At 38.5% G+C, this 16,484-nt stretch overlaps 1 protein-coding gene across 1 annotated transcript in view; it reads left to right on the top strand.

Moving 5' to 3' along the window:
* LOC122792225 (CUB and sushi domain-containing protein 1-like) overlaps positions 1-16,484 on the top strand; it is a 3,080,606-nt gene that overhangs the window by 3,031,848 nt on the left and 32,274 nt on the right. The window lies entirely within an intron of this gene.

The raw sequence follows: 16,484 nt of genomic DNA, 5'->3' as shown, positions 1-16,484 counted from the left end.
AAAATGGTAATGATTATATTTTGTTTTTGATTGTTCTTTTTCCCAGCGATGTGGTCCCTTGCAGTAAGCATGTATTCATACCAGTAATCACTCATGCTTCTGCAAACACCCGTAGGACAAATACTTTATCAGGACATGTTCAAAGCAGTATTTGTGGAATAGAATGGCCCAGCATGCTGGCCTCCACCAAGTGACAGTGCCATGTGACTCAGCCTACTGGAGTTCTATTGGATGAGAGAACTAGTCATCACCCTTTACATCCCAGCCCAATGATTGCTATTATTATCAATACTTATTTTCATGGTGCACAGATGGTGGGTGGGATTGGAATGACTGGCAGCAGGTCTGTCAGCAAAAGCTGTCATTCCCAACAGAATTATTCAGTTACTCAAAAAAAAAAAAAAGAAAAAGAAAAAAACAAGAAAAAAGTAATAAAATACAGTAAAAAACAAAGAAATATAATTGTAACATAGAAGCGGCATATTGGGGGGGGGGGGGGGCTGTATTTAGTACTTTCTGTTTCAACTGCATAGCTGGTATATGAGTGGAGAACTGAAGTGGGGCTGGCAGCCCTTCTTGTATGTTAAGCTGGATAAAAAACAGAACTCCGGCTGAGCAACAAAACCAACCGCTTCATGGAACTTTTAAAAAAATGGTCGTACACTGAAACTTAATGTCCTTTAATTCCAAAAATGGACAGCCACAATAAATCCACAGCACCACAGTGAAAATACAATGAAATTACGTTAAGCGCTTTCTCCCGGCTTTAATACCAGGCTTCCACATGTGGAAGCCTGGTATTAAAGCCGGGAGAAAGCGCTTAACATAATTTTGTTGTATTTTCACTGTGGTGCTGTGGATTTATTGTGGCTGTCCGTTTTTGGAATTAAAGGACATTAAGTTTCAGTGTACGACCATTTTTTAAAAGTTCCACGAAGCGGTTGATTTTTGCTGCTCAGCCGGAGTTCTGTTTTTTAGTTCTTATCTTGGTGGTTATGTTAAGTTGGATGTTTTATAGACTAGCAAAAGTGCTTGTAATGATTGCAGAACCAAAGAGTTTGAAGCCAGTTATAAGGTTCAAAAAGGAGTAATTGTTTACACAAAACTGCGGGTTGTTGCAGTAGCAGGAGGTAGGATGGCAGTCATGAACTGCAAAAAATGATTTGCGTTACTGTACAACGGTAATGTGTTTTTCATTTGTTCTTCTTTATCCAGTTAATATTATTTGGAGGCTTAACTGCTTGTTCCTTTGCATGGGCATACACCACATGCTATCTAGCACAGTGAAAGGGCTATGGTTGCTACTGCACATTCTCACCACAGAGTTGTAGTCATAATCTTAACATTCACCCCATGCCCTTCCTGTCTGCCAGTGAGACAATGAAATCTGATCAGTCCCCAGGTATGATCACTAGCAAAACCCTCATATCATCATGCTGACTAAATGGCTTACTTTGTGAAAAAAAACATATATTTTGGTAAAAATAATGGCTTCCTGACCAGACTACTTTCCATTTTAATTATATTTCTCTCATACATAACCGCAGTCCTTATGACCAGCATTTTCACTTTGCATTGTTTACAGGCATGCCATGCATTCTTAAATACCCTAGCTTGTATGAAAACACTGACTTTTTACCATAGCTTTTCCATCTGTCCATCACTCTCACAATGAAACTCAATGTATACCAAAAAATGTTTCTTGTTTATAAAGAACCAGATCCATCCATCTGTCAGTCCATCCTCAACCCCTTTATCCCATTTTGCACATGGGTCAGGATGTCACTTCAACAGTGATAATCATCTTGAGACATGGTTATAAAGAACCAGATCCCCTGATCAGAAATTTCTTACCATTCCTACAACCTCGTTTTGTAAAAGATGCTGGTTTCCTGACAGTCTTTTTTTTTTTTCATTTACAGTTTAAATACCAGATTCCAAAAGAATGTCAATAAAGGAGCAGAGCACACCCACCATCCAGCATTACCCCTGCTCTAAATTACACCACCACCACCCCATGTATAGTGTCATACTGGGGGTGTAGTACATCTTACACTGCCTGATATTATGTCAGTACCACAAATGTATACTATACCCATTACTTGAACAGCAGGTACATTTCATGTTACTGAATGTCATTACCAATTCTTCTCATGATCCAAGTGCCCAGCCTTTCAGGTAACGGTCAAGAACACTTGACGTTGGTCATTGCCATAACTCCCACTTGTATGTCTGCACTGATACTGTAGGCAATTAGCCCACTAACCTGCAGTACTAGTGTTGACCTATATAGAGGGAACTGCAGGTCCTTTTAACTATCTGGTGCAATAGTGCCAGTAGTATGTCAGACATGCATGTACTGTCCATTCTGAAACAACAGGGTCAGCATACTGTGGGCCTGCACTAGGAAAGTTCTGTCTGACAATATATATATATTGCAAATCATTCCCACTGTATACCAAGGACAAATCTGAAATCACACTGCAGTAGATCTAGGTAGCCCTCACACTCCTCTCCAACAGACTTTTCATGTGCAATACAGCTCCACCTATAAGTGAGAACTAAAACTGCAGGTAGTTGGGCATACCACCATATAATGCTTGTATTAGCAATTCCATCAGAGGTGGAGCTGTTGCTATGCCATGGTCGTCCATTGACTACAGTAGCTATTCCACTATTTAAGAGTTTTACACTTGCATAAGTGTAAAAATGATAATTATTGCACACCTGATTCATGTTTTGGAATTAGGCATAGTGTTCTCGCAGTCCTCAGTCAACATGACTTGGATAATAGCAGAAGCCTATTTGTGGAATCAGGTGCAGTATAATTTCTTAGGGAAGCATACTGTCTTACTTGGTTGCAGTAATGAAATTCCTGCCTAAATATTTTATTCATATTGTTTCATTTCTATTTTCTCTAGTGATTAGTTTTCTACTCACTTTTCTGTTGGATCCCGGTGCTTGATCTTGTGCATTGCTGTTCTTGCCTTTGTAATATTTCAGACTGACTGTGCTGTGCAAATGCCCGTTACTTCCCTGGAGAGATTGTGTTCCTTGCTTGTTTTTGCTATTTTCAGATTGCTCAATACGGTCTTATGTATTTTTAACAATATATTTTTGACACCCATCTTCATTTTAACAATTTGTGTAACATGCAAGGCAATCACATAGGGTACAGTTGCAGTACAGAAACATAATGGTGGGCACATTCATTCTAAAGCAAAAGCACTTTTTGGTATTTTTCACATAAGAAAAGGGGAAAAGTAGAGATGGAGATAAACTAAAAAGCAAAGAACAGAAAACCATAATGACAAGATGAGTGAATTAAAAATAGCATTTAACATTTTGAGATCAGCACAGATCTTTAATTGTAAACTACTTATTGCATATTCTGTTCTGTTTTATGGGCAGTTTAATTATAAAGCCATAGCATATATAATAATGACATATTATTTACAGGCAAAGAGAACAACCAAAATCTTTTTTAAAAAACAATTAAAAAAATACCTAAGGTACATATGAGCAAGAATGGGCTGATGTTTACATTTCTTGTAGATGAGTAAAAGACTTAATATGTCTACCTATCTATATCTATCTGTCTATATCTATCTATATATTATATGTGTGTGTGTGTGTGTGTGTGTGTGTGTGTGTGTGTGTATATATATATATATATATATATATATATATATATATATATATATATAGTAAAAGGTATATAGTTAATATAGAAACACCCACCAACCTAAAAATAAAAAAAAAATACTTTTAAAAATGTATTCATCTTTTAAATGCTTTTAGCTTTAGTAAAGGAACAAAGAATCAGTCTGTAAGTGTAACTCAAGAGGTTAAGTTCAAACCCGTATGTCACCTGGTGTATAGCCAACTGGCTCACAAACAGGACCCAGGAAGTTAGACCTGGGGAGTCCTCCTCTACAAAGAGGCCAGTCACAAGTGGAGTCCCTCTGGGATCAGTCCTTGGACAGTTCCTTTTTGGCATTTACTTCTCTGAAGTTAAAGCCAATGTCAGTGGTCTGTGGTTGACTAAATTTGCAGATGATTGCAAATTAGGAGCTGTCATTGAATTTCATACTGACATAAATGTTCTGCAGGAAGGGCTGACACAGACAAACAACTGGTGTCAAGAACCATGTACTAAAACTAAATGCCAAGAAATGCATAATAGTATCCCTTGGGAAGTCATCTATCCTGGTAACTATCATGTTTACAACACACACCTTAGAAGTGACCCACTAGTCAGGGACTTATGGACACACATAGATATTAATCTAGCCTTTGATCATCACATGTCTATAGTGGTGAGGAAATTATTCTATGTTACGCAACTTATAAACAAAGGTATGGCAACTAAGTCCAAGGAAGTCATTGTTCCACTGTATTCAGCATTCATCAGATCTATCATTGAATACAAAGCTCCCTTTGGTATGTACCTAACCAGGCATATCCAACAACTGGAACATCCACAGAGCTTCCTCACTAAAAGAATACAGGGCATAAGTAATATGTCCTATGCAAACCACCTCAAGGCCCTATCCCTGTATTCTGTCTCCTACAAGCTTTTGAGGGGAGATCAACGCCTGGTATACAAGGCATTGTCAGACCCCACTTTGGTGGACCTCCTGCATATCCACAAAACAAACAGTACCAGAATTACCCATTCTAAATACTTAATCCTTGCCTGTGATATAAATAGGACCTGCTCGAGAGATAGGTATGTATCTCAGAGACTACCCGGTCTATGGAACAGGCTCCCCATCCTTGTGAAGCAGAGTTCCTCCCTCGCTCAATTGAAGTTTATCTTGGACAATTGGATGGGAAACTGGAAATTCATCCCTGGTTTGGCATTTATCTCTCTAATGCAAACAGGTAACCTGTAAATGGTTCATCTTCCAGGCCCATGCTTACACTTATCAAGGGTATCAGATCTTGTCAGAGTTTTGTGATGCACAGCTAGGCTTAAAAAGGCAAGCACAAGGGCACAGAAAGTCATGGGTAATCCAATTCCTGCTCACTGGCAGGACTTCATCTGATGAAGTCCTGCCAGTGAGCAGGACGAAAAGTGCTTCAGAATAAAGACTGTTAGATTACCTGTGACTTTCTGTGCCTTTGTGCTTGCTCAAGTTTACATTTACAGCCAGTAGACTTAAAAAGGCCCTTATGGTCATTAGCCTAGTAAACACCTATGAATCTATGAATATATATGTATATATATATATATATATATATATATATATATATATATATATGCATTCCATACATTTGGTCGAATTACACTTAGTCAAAAATGATTCCAAGCATTTAATTTCATTGAAAGCTCACTTGGTCGAAAATGGAATGTAGCCCCTGCCCCACTGCAGTGCAATGCTGGAGTGAGAATATTAAATAAGGGGGGTTGCCCCCCACATTATGCCAATAGTTTTTACTAAAGATATATATATATATATATATATATATATATATATATATATATATATATATATATATATATCAATGCATTTCTAATGGATATACCTTCTTATAATAGTGAATACATTAAAATTATGTGGGGGGCTACACCACCCACACCCCCCCCATTGTGGGGGCTGTGCCCCCCACACCCCCCCTTATTTAATATTCTCACTTCAGGGTTGCACTGCAGTGGGGCAGGGGCTATATTCCATTTTCAACCAAATGAACTTCGACCAAGTGAGCTTTCAGTCAAGTGAGCTTTCAGTGAAGTGCAATGCCTGGTATCATTTTAGACTAAGTGTATTTCGACCAGATGTATGGAATCCATACACACACACACACACATATATATATATATATATATATATATATATATATATATATATATATATATATATATCTATGTAGATGACATAGATGCACACAGATAGATATAGACAGACAGTTAGATAAGACAGATAGATAGGATATAAAAAGTGTACACACCCCTGTTAAAATGCCAGGATTTTGTGATATAAAAATGAGACCACAATAAATCATTTTAAAACTTTTCCCACCTTTAATGTGACCTATAACCTGTACAATGCAGTTGAAAAACAAACAAATCTGTAAGGGGAAAAATATAAAAAATAAAAAAATATACAATAAGCTGGTTGCATAAGTGTGCATACCCTTAAACTTATACTTTGTTGAAGCACCTTTTGATTTAATTACAACATTCAGTCTTCTTGGGTAGGAGTCTGTCAGCATGGCACATCTTGACTTGACAATATCTGCCCACTCTTCCTTGCAAAAGCACTCCACATCTGTCAGATTGCGAGGGCATCTCTTGTGCACAGCCCTCTTCAGGTCACCCCACAGATTTTCTATTGGATGTAGGTCTGGGCTCTGGCTGGGCCATTCCAAAACTTTAATTTTGTTCTGGTGAAGCCATTCTTTGGTTGATTTGGGTGTATGCTTGGGGTCATTGTCGTGCTGAAAGGATAAATTCCTCTTCATCTTCAGCTTTCTAGCAGATACCTGAAGGTTTTGGGCCAAAAGTGACTGTTATTTGGAACTGTTCATAATTCCCTCCACTAAAGGCCCAGTTCCAACTGAAGAAAAGCAACCCCAAAGCATGATACTGCCACCATCATGCTTCACCATGGGGATGGTATTCTTTTGGTGATGCAAAGTGTTGTTTTTGCTCCAAACATACCTTTTGGAATTGTGGCCAAAAGGTTCAACCTTGGTCTCACAGACCATAACACATTTCCCCACATGCTTTTGGGAGACTTGATGTATTGTTTTGCAAATTTTAGCTGGGCCTGGATGTTTTTCTGTGTAAGAAAAGGCTTCTGTCTTGCAACCCTTGCAAAACTCACTGACAGAACCCACACTGTAAAAGTTGCAGACTCCAAATCTGACCTCAAAGCAGTGACACGTGGAGTACAACAGATTCCGTCCTGGGACCTCTCCTGTTTGGTATCTACTTCTTTGCAGTATAGGCTAACACAGAAGGCCTCTGGCTAATGAAGTTCACAGATGAGTGCAAATTAGGAGCAATAGTCAAGTCCCCAAATGATGTGGACATCCTACAGAAGGGCCTCGCTGAGACAGATGCCTAGTGTCAGAGCCATGGCCTCAACTCAATGCCAAAAAGTGCAGTGTCATCCCCTTTGGTAAAAACTCTGTACCTATGAACTCCCACATAGGCAGCAATCTACTTAACACCAAATGTGTGATAAGAGACCTTGGGACCCAGGTGGACAGTAGTCTCTCCTTTGATAGTCACATCACCACAGTAGTCAGGAAGTCCTTCTATATGGCACACCTCATCATAAAAGGGTTCTCATCCAGGAAAAAAAAGGTCATTGTTCCCCTCTACTCGACACTCATTAGACCCATTATAGAGTACAACGCCCCTTTTGGAATGTACCTCAAAAGACATCTGCAGCAGCTGGAAAGGCCACAGAAGTACCTCACAAAGAAGATTACTGGCCTCAAACAAATGCCTTACACTGACCACCTCAAAAAAATCCAGCTTTACTCCATAGCATATTGCCTGCTCCGAGGTGATCTCTGCCTAACATATAAAGCTATGTCAAACCCAGAGCTGCTGGACATGCTACACCTAATGAAATCCCAGTCCCTCCAAGCTACACGCTCTAGGGACCTAAACCTTGTCACCACAATAAATAGGAAATGCTGGAGGGATAGATTCCTGTCCCAGAGACTTCCCATACTCTGGAACAGGCTACCCATCTATGTCAAGCAAAGTTCTTCATTAGCACTCTTCAAGAAAAATCTTTATGAGTGGATGGAAAATAGGAAATACAACCCAGGGATCACTTCTGTGTCTCTGCTCGACAGTGGCACAGGAAAATAACTTTCTTGGGTGACGTAAGCCAGGGAACCTTGTTGGCTAAGCTTATGTAGGCCCTTGGGCTGATAGCCTAGTACCTAACTATGAACCCATGAACCCTACCCCATAGTCCAGAAGTGGAGAATACAGCAGATTATTGTCACATGTAGTACACAACCAGTACTTGCCAGAAATTTCTGCAGCTCCTTCAGTATTGCTGTAGGTCTCTTGGCAGCCTCCCTGACCAGTTTTTATCTTGTCTTTTCATCAATTTTGGAGTGACATTCAGTTCTTTGCAATGTCACTGTTGTCCCATATTTTCTACAGTTTTTGCTGACTGTCTTCACTATGTTCCGTGGTATATCCAATGCTGTGGATATTTTTTTGTGCCCTTCTCCTGACTGATACCTTTCAACAATGAGATCCCTTTGATACTTTGTAAGCGAACCATGGCTTTTGCTGTATCAAGCAACTGAGTAAATGTCAAGAAAATCCTACTAGGAGAGATGAACTTTATTTGGGGGTTAATCAGAGTCTCTTTAATTGATGGCAGGTATGTAACTAAGAGGACTGAATGTTGAATCTGAACAAACAGATGTTTGTTTTTCAATTGAATTGTACAGGTTATAAGTTACATTAAAGGTGGGAAAAGTTTTGAAATGATTTATTGTGGTCTCATTTTATATATCACAAAAACCTGGCATTTTAACAGGGGTGTGTACACTTTTTATATCTAATGTAGGTCGAAATAGATCTATTACTTCTCATATATATGAATCTGTTATTTCTAATAGAATGGGCACAATGTCAAAATTCAGAATATTGATGTTATAATGCCAAAGCAAGGAATGTCAACACATTGTGCACATGTTCTGAGGATCGCCCAAGAACAGCAAGTGTTTTTACAGGGGAGCAAGCCCTCTGAAACCCCTATGAAGGGGGATGTGCCACTCCCTCCCCTGCTCTCTCTCTCTCTATGTATATATATATACACACACACATATATATATATATATATATATATATATATATATATATATATATATATATGCATACATATGTATACATATATACATACTAACTCTAAGTTGGCACAACCCCCATAGAAAGGAAATATTGTCCTAGCCATATTTTGTTGATCTTGTGCAGACGTTTCTGTTGAACATATATATATATATATATATATATATATATATATATATATATAAAATGTGTGTGTGTGTGTGTGTGAGAGCGTGAGCGTGTGTGTATATGTATGAGTGGGCTTGTTAGGTAAGTCCACTGGAGATAATTCTCCATTTTCAGGGATGAACTGGGAGCACTTTTTGGTTGAGTGACTTGCTTAATTTTACACAGCTGGAAAATGGAGGAAAAAGGAATTAAACCTTGAACTCCTGCTTACAGCACATTCACTTAATCCTCTACACTATCTGACAGTGTATTGACACTCTGAAAAAATAAGGGAACATATTTTCTAACTATAGAAACACTAATGCAATTTATTAATTAGTAATTTCTGAGTATAATGCATTTATTACAAGTTGTAATCCATAACATCTGGTGGTATTGACAATTACCATTTAAGAAACAGAATCTTTATTAAAAAACTCCTGTGATGTTGTTTTTCCTCCATTGTTCAGCAATGTATTTGTCTTAATGAAAACAGGATGACTTACAGTGTGAAAAATGTCATGCTTTACCAAGGCACATTTGGCAGTTGGACAAATGGTATGCAGAACAGTGAGGGCATGATGATAATGTGATCTTAGAATTCAGTTACAAAGTACGATTTTTTTAGTATATATAATTTTAGAGATTAATAATAGAGGCTAATGAAGGAGAGGGACAGAGCCTTGGACTGATTACCAATAAAAAACAACCATACTTGGAAAAAGAGTACTGGACTGATTTGTTTTATGCCAGCTTCTGAGAGTTGTGCACGTAGCTTGCTTTTTCCTGAATGTTGTATTCTTTTGAAAAGGGAGAAATAATGTGCACGTTTTAGGCTTGTATCACACAGGAATTGAGCATTGATGACTGCTTGAGTAGTACAGCAATTTAACATAAGTTGGTTGAGCAACTGATGTCAGAAAAACAGCTTTATTTGTGATATTAGAAAGCATCTTATTTAAATAAACTTAAAGAATTATAAAGTCACAGTGCCCATATTTTTGCAAATCAATGTAGTGAACCTAGAGCCTACTACAGGTATAATACATATGTTGGGCCATCGGCATCCCACTTATGCAATAAGTGGGTTAAGTTGTATCTCATGTGGGTGTTAAAAATCTTGCCACTGTTCAAAGGAAACCATATTGAAAGCAACAAAAGTTAATTAGGTTCATATGTTCAAAGGTTCTTACTAGGCAATTTGGGTAACTGTATTAAGTCTAGACATGCAAACAAGAGAATTTATGTTGTGGAGTTGCAACTCTGCTCAACGAGGGCCATTCTGCTTACCACAGGAGTAAATTTGCATATACCCATCCCATTTATCCAATCTTTAAAGTAGAACTTGAAGGTGGGTTATGCATTGCATTGCTTGACATACAGGGTGAGCTTGTTCCACAGGTAGGGAATTCTCTGGAGAAGGAACATATCTTTCCAACAGGTCTTTGTTTACATTACAACAAATGTTAAGGTTATTGGAGTGAGAGTTTTTAATATTACATGTATTTTTGAGCAAGAGGGGGTATAATAGGGCAAAAAGAAGCAACAATCACCATGTAGGAGTCAGAATGAGATATAGAAAAACAAGACAATTTTATTTTAAATATGGCCAGGTGGCTAAAGAAATGTGGACTCTTTTTGTCTTTTTTTATGTAGAACATACTGTGGTGTTTTTAGATGGGCAAGGTATGTACATTCCAAACAAGGCATTGTAAATCATGTCTAGCATAATGATGAAAGGGTAGAGGGTGATTATGACATCCTTAGACATAGAATGTATATCCTTGGTAATTAACTGGCCAAGGTAAGAGGATTTCCAGCCTATAACTGGTAAGCAATAATTTGTTGTTTTTAAAGCTACCTAGCTGTCTAATGTCTGTGTTTGCCTTATGGGGGTCCTGTTTATCTGGCTGTCAGTAGTATAGTGCTGTTTTCCAAAGGCATCCGCACTATATTTTTACAGTTTAGATTAAGACACTTGTTGGTACATGAAGTGTAGGTTCCGGCAATCATCAGTTGGGGGATGTGAGTGTCTGTGGTGAAGTCACGATTTACCAACCAGTTTACACATATCAACAAACTTGGTAGCCATAGACTTTTCATACATGGTTTCACATCAAAGAGGAGAGGACACTACTAGTGAAGTTCCCTTTAGATGAGATGGTACCGTCAACTCTTGCAGCCAAGCAGGTGACATACAGGTTAGATTTAGATGAATGAGTTTGTTGATAATACCAGCACTGGGAAGTATATCAAAGTCTTTAGCAACTTCAGTATTTGCAGTATGAACAGAGTAACCTTTGTCAATGGCATTAATTAAACTTTCAAAGAAATCAGCCAGACTGAGGTGAGACCATCAGTGTTTTATGAAAATGAATTGACTGGGGCCAAGGGTTTATAGGCCACCACTTTCATTGTTTATGACACTGCCCAAGATAAGTTCAGTAATTTTACAGATGATGCAGTGAAGTTAATAGGATGATAGTTGCAAAGGGCTGTGCTGGGGCCACAACAGGCATTCTTCAGATCCGGTCTGTAATGACTTTGAATAAATGCAAGCTTAATGACTGAAGATAGAAAACACAAGACTGAGTTGGAAGGGTGAAATCTGAACAAAATTTGTCACACAGGACTTTGGCTATGGCTTTTGGGTAAAAACACAGGTAGTACCACTCAGTTGAAGCTTGCTGCAATGTTAAGTTTTGCTCAAGCCCCAGGGATATTAGATTGGCTTTGGAGAAGTCTCTGAATAAGGTAGAGTTATTTTATAAGGTGGTGCTAGTTTTGAGTGAGAAGATGGCAGTTTCGTGGTCAGATTTGATCAAGGAAGGAATGACATAAGTAGAGGTGCAGGCAGAGGCAAGGTTTGTAAGAATGAGGTCCAGTAAGTTGTCTTCTGTGATGGGAATGTTGACAATTTGATCTGTAGAGTTGGTACTAATAAACGCAAGGAACTACTAAGTGAAATTGTTATTCTTACTATGACAGATCCATTTAGGCTAGTCACCTAGGATTAGCATATTGGGATTAATACGTACAGAACTCAACTTATTGAGGTAGATATTACTGTCATTAGAAAACACTGACAGGGTTATTTATTTGGTAATAATATGACATACGCCATGCAGAAGTTCTAGATCACTTTTATTTAGGTTTTGGCACTGTTATTGAGGGAGGGTATAAGTATAGATACTCCCATACAGTCTGAACAAGTTATAGGTGCAGTACCCTGGTATACATTGAGCACTGTCAGGCTTTAGTAGCTGCACATATATGTATGTGTTCAAGTGATAGGAAGCACTTAAGATCAGGCAATTTTCTGTTGAGAGCAATGTTGCCTTAATGTAAGCTGAAATGGAATTTGCCTGGTTTGAATGTCCAAGAAGAGGACCTTAGATAAAGCACCATGAAGACAGAAAAAGGCTTAGCCAATACATGTAAGCCATGAGGTCAGAACTGCAGATCATCCCTTGCAAAACAGACTGTCTTGTTAATCATCACTTCCCAAGCTGTCACACATTAAATGCCCAAGGAATGACTCCTGTTGGTTAGCCAATTACTGAAGTCAGCTACATTGTTTTGAAACTGTGGCATTATTCCAGGGAGATGAAAGATACTTTTCAAGATAAGTGTCTATTCTGCCTCTGATACATGCATTAAGAGCTCTGTTATGCCCTCCTGTATCTCTCCTGTGGTGAAGCATCTAAGGACATTCACTCAGATGTAAACAGCTAGCAGCATTTGTGATGGAGGGACCTAATAGTTATAGTAATTTCATAAATCGTGATGCCAGAGATTCATCTGACCTTGATCCTATTTTTGCAAAACCTCATAAGTTGAACATTAGTTTTCTATCCTTTAGAACTACTTTTTGCTAGCACATTGCAATGTGTGACCCCAGCCTGTGGATGCTAGATGACTGTAGGCTTGGAGTCAGAGTAATCCCTCTTAGATGTGGGTGCAGGTGCAGCTAATACCGTATTGCAGATATGGTTCTAAGTAGCTGATATCTGACTAGTATCCCAGGTTTAGATAGTGATTTCTTCATAACTTTAGGCTAAGGAGTCTAGTGCTGTGTAGCCATGATGTACTGACTTAGGTGGTGCTTGAGAGGCTAACCTCTAAACTGAGTAAGTATTTGCACCTCTTACGGCTGTATCAGTACATGATAAGAGTTACAAATTATCAGTAAGCATAAGTCAAGTGTTAAACTGCCTAATAGTCACTAGTGAAGCTGGCTCACAACATAATAGGTCAAAGCAGAGCGTGAACCCATGTTGAAAAGACCGGTGAGCATTCAGATAATTTATTAACTGCTTAACCTGTTGAACTACCACAAGGATAGAAGAGATGAGCCTTGCTTTCAGCAGTAATTTGCCTACTGACTACTACCTGACTACTACTAGTGACAGTCTAACTGCAGCTGCATGCTGCTAGGAATCAATGACCCTCTGCACTTTTCCATACCAGGTCCAAAACAACATCACTTATTCCAACTTGGTTCTTGAAAAGTAGCTCAAAAGCTCTCTAGTGATCAGTTTTCTTGACCCAGATACTTCAGGGATCAAAAGTTTGTTTCAGTCTTCTCTTGATAGATGCACTAGGTAGATTGCTCAGCAGCTCAGCAAAATAGAAGACAGAGAGATACATTGGTCTGAACTTTAAACTGATGAGGACCCAAACACATACCACTTAATTAGGCATGACTGGGAATTAGTGCCACCGTGGTACCTCTCTCACCAGGAACAAAACTGTAACAAAAATTTCAAGATGGCTTCTGAGAAGTAGGTCATCAGTGATCAGTTGTCTGCCTGATTCATAGTTTATATTCACAGATATGCCAAGCCCACTTATTCACATGACAGTTTTCACTTAGCCTGTACTCTGTCAGACAGCACCTATTTTCTGCAGGAGGGCCACACTGGTCAATCCTGGAGTAAAGTTTGTGGATACCATTCCAATCAACTAGTTTCTATTTAAAGGAAAATAATGAGTCACCCTGCTTGACATTCAGGAGAAATTTATTCCAGATGTTATGGAGGTGCAGGGTTAAAAATCTGTCCCTTTATTGTGTCGTATTTATCTGATGGTGAAGACACAGGTTCTTGGTTCTAGTATCGGTAGAGATATTAAATTTGCAGAGAACTAGGACAATCTGTACATTCATGTCTCTGATAGAGCAGTAAGCAAAACAGAGCTATATCCTCAAACGTCTCAAACACACTGAACAAAAGGATATAGTTTCCTGCCTTTTAGGTAGTTTAGGGGAATATAGTCTAGTGATCATTTTGGTTAGGAACCTTTGGGGTCTTTCTAATTTTTTGATATGTTTCGTGAGGTACTTCCCAAAGGTGGTATTGTACTTGATAATTGGCCTGATTAAAGCTGAGTATAAGCAAGAGATTACCTCCTTCGATGATGATATTCCTGTGCCAATTAACATGGCAAAATAGAAGGATTTCCTGACAATCGTCACATGATGGTCAAAAGAGAGTGCGCTGTTGGCCCAGGTATCTAGATCCTTAACTACATTTTCATTTTGTAGAGGTGTGCTGTTTGGATAGTATGATAAGAGGAGGGGTTGTCTACCAAAAGTGATGATACTGTAGTTTTTTTGCATTTAGTTTTAGCCCATTTTTAGCATTCCAAGAATTTACTAGAGTGAGTTCATTCTACAGGCTTTCTGTTAACTACAAACCCCAGTTCACAATCATCTGCAAACTTTGTTAGCCAGAGATTTTGGCTGTCTGTTTGCAGATATAAGAAGTAAATACCAAAATGGAGAGTTCCTAGCACCTAGCCCAGAGGGACATTTCTGATCACTATAATACTTTCTGATGAAGCACTTGTAACTGGTATTGTGTGTGCTCTGTCTTTTAGACAGTTTGGTATCTATCTTACCAGTACTGGTTGATGTTTAAAACAAGCTTTTGTAAGATGCCAGCATGGGGAATGATGTCAAATACCTTAGCCAGCTCAAGATACACCACATGCACTGCTTGGCCACCATCTACAGCCTCAGTAACCCTTTTAAAAAAGAAATACCAGAGTTAAATAGACATAATCTACCCTTCAACAATGCAAACTGGTAAGGGTCAAGATGTATGTATGTGTGTGTATATATATATTTGTTAATGGTTTTCTTATTATCCTTGATAAGATGAGTTTTTGATTGATTAAATAATTTAAGGAGTTTCTTTCTTTTGTCATATGGTTTATTTATGGTGCTAATTATAAGTCAATGTCCCACAGCTTCCTCTCTGACCTGGAGCAAAACAGCAGCAATAGTCACAAACTGGTTCCTAAAAAGGATATCCAATAATCTCTAGTCTCATTCCAGATGCTTTATGGTTTAAAACTAATCTGAACAATTTATGCTGTTGATATAGCACTGTGTACCTATTGTGTGAGAAAATATTTAAGAGAGGACAACTGAGATTGTATCAGTGTATGAGGGGGTCTTCCCAATATAATCCTGTAGGGCTGACTAACATGAAACAATGAGATAAGACTGGAAGGAGATTCTGAAGTAAATTTTAAATAAGCAGCAGGCAATTTAAAGAGCCCCTGCATTCATACATAACAGTGGCAGGGTGTGCGGGGTGAGTAAAAGCCTAAATAATCACAGAATAGCTTTATCTGGCAGGTCTCAGCAGAGTAAACCTCATTTTATTCTGCCTTCTTTAAATAAAAATTAGACTTCCTGGTTCATTTGACAATTCAGATAGAGTTAATCCTTTTACTGTCAAAATCTGCAACACAGATATAGCACCTGCCCTAACTAACCCATAAGTTATTATCTGATGTTGTTAATCTTCTTTCCATTCATCACTGATAGGTTCAGTTCCAAGCCCTCAGAACCGAGTTGGCCTATTACCAAGCTTGTGCCAGCCAAAACACTCTCTAGCTAAGTCTCTACCCAGAATGCCCTTCTCCCTGTTACCTCAGAACTCGTTTGCCATGTAGCGGTAAAGCCGCGTTTCAGCCAAGCTCTTAGCTAAGTGAAATCTTTTTTGATATTTGTGTAAAAATATTTGGATATTTTCATATTTTACTAAGCGATTAGTATTTTTAGTATCATTTCTTCTATCTAACCTTGTTCTTTCCTCTCTACCCATTGTTCTTGTTGGTAAACTTTCAAGTGCCATTGTTGGCACAGCCTTTCTTCCCTTACCCTTGTGGTATTTCTTCAATACCATAGTTGGTATTGTTTCTCCTGTTCAACCTTTTAGCTTTAACCTTTATTCAGGTGTTTCCCTTTTCTTCTCCACATAAAAGTGTATTGTTATATTTGTGATTTTTTGAACGGAGTTGTCTTCATTATAGTTGGATTATACAGTTGACCTGTGGTGTTTTTTTCCTACCAAGATGTCGCATAAGAAGCGTACTTCAGGTTTTAAGCATTGTACTTCCTGTAAGGGCAAGTTACCTTACAGTGATTCTCATGATGACTGTGTATACTGTTTGGGAGTGGCCCACCTTTTGGTGTAGCCTCCATGTG

This window comes from Protopterus annectens, chromosome 1.part2 (assembly GCF_019279795.1).
Source record: "Protopterus annectens isolate FY-2018-M chromosome 1.part2, PAN1.0, whole genome shotgun sequence".
NCBI lineage: Eukaryota > Metazoa > Chordata > Ceratodontiformes > Protopteridae > Protopterus > Protopterus annectens.
Note: the sequence above shows the minus strand (reverse complement) of the source record. Positions and strands in the feature narration are given on the sequence as shown.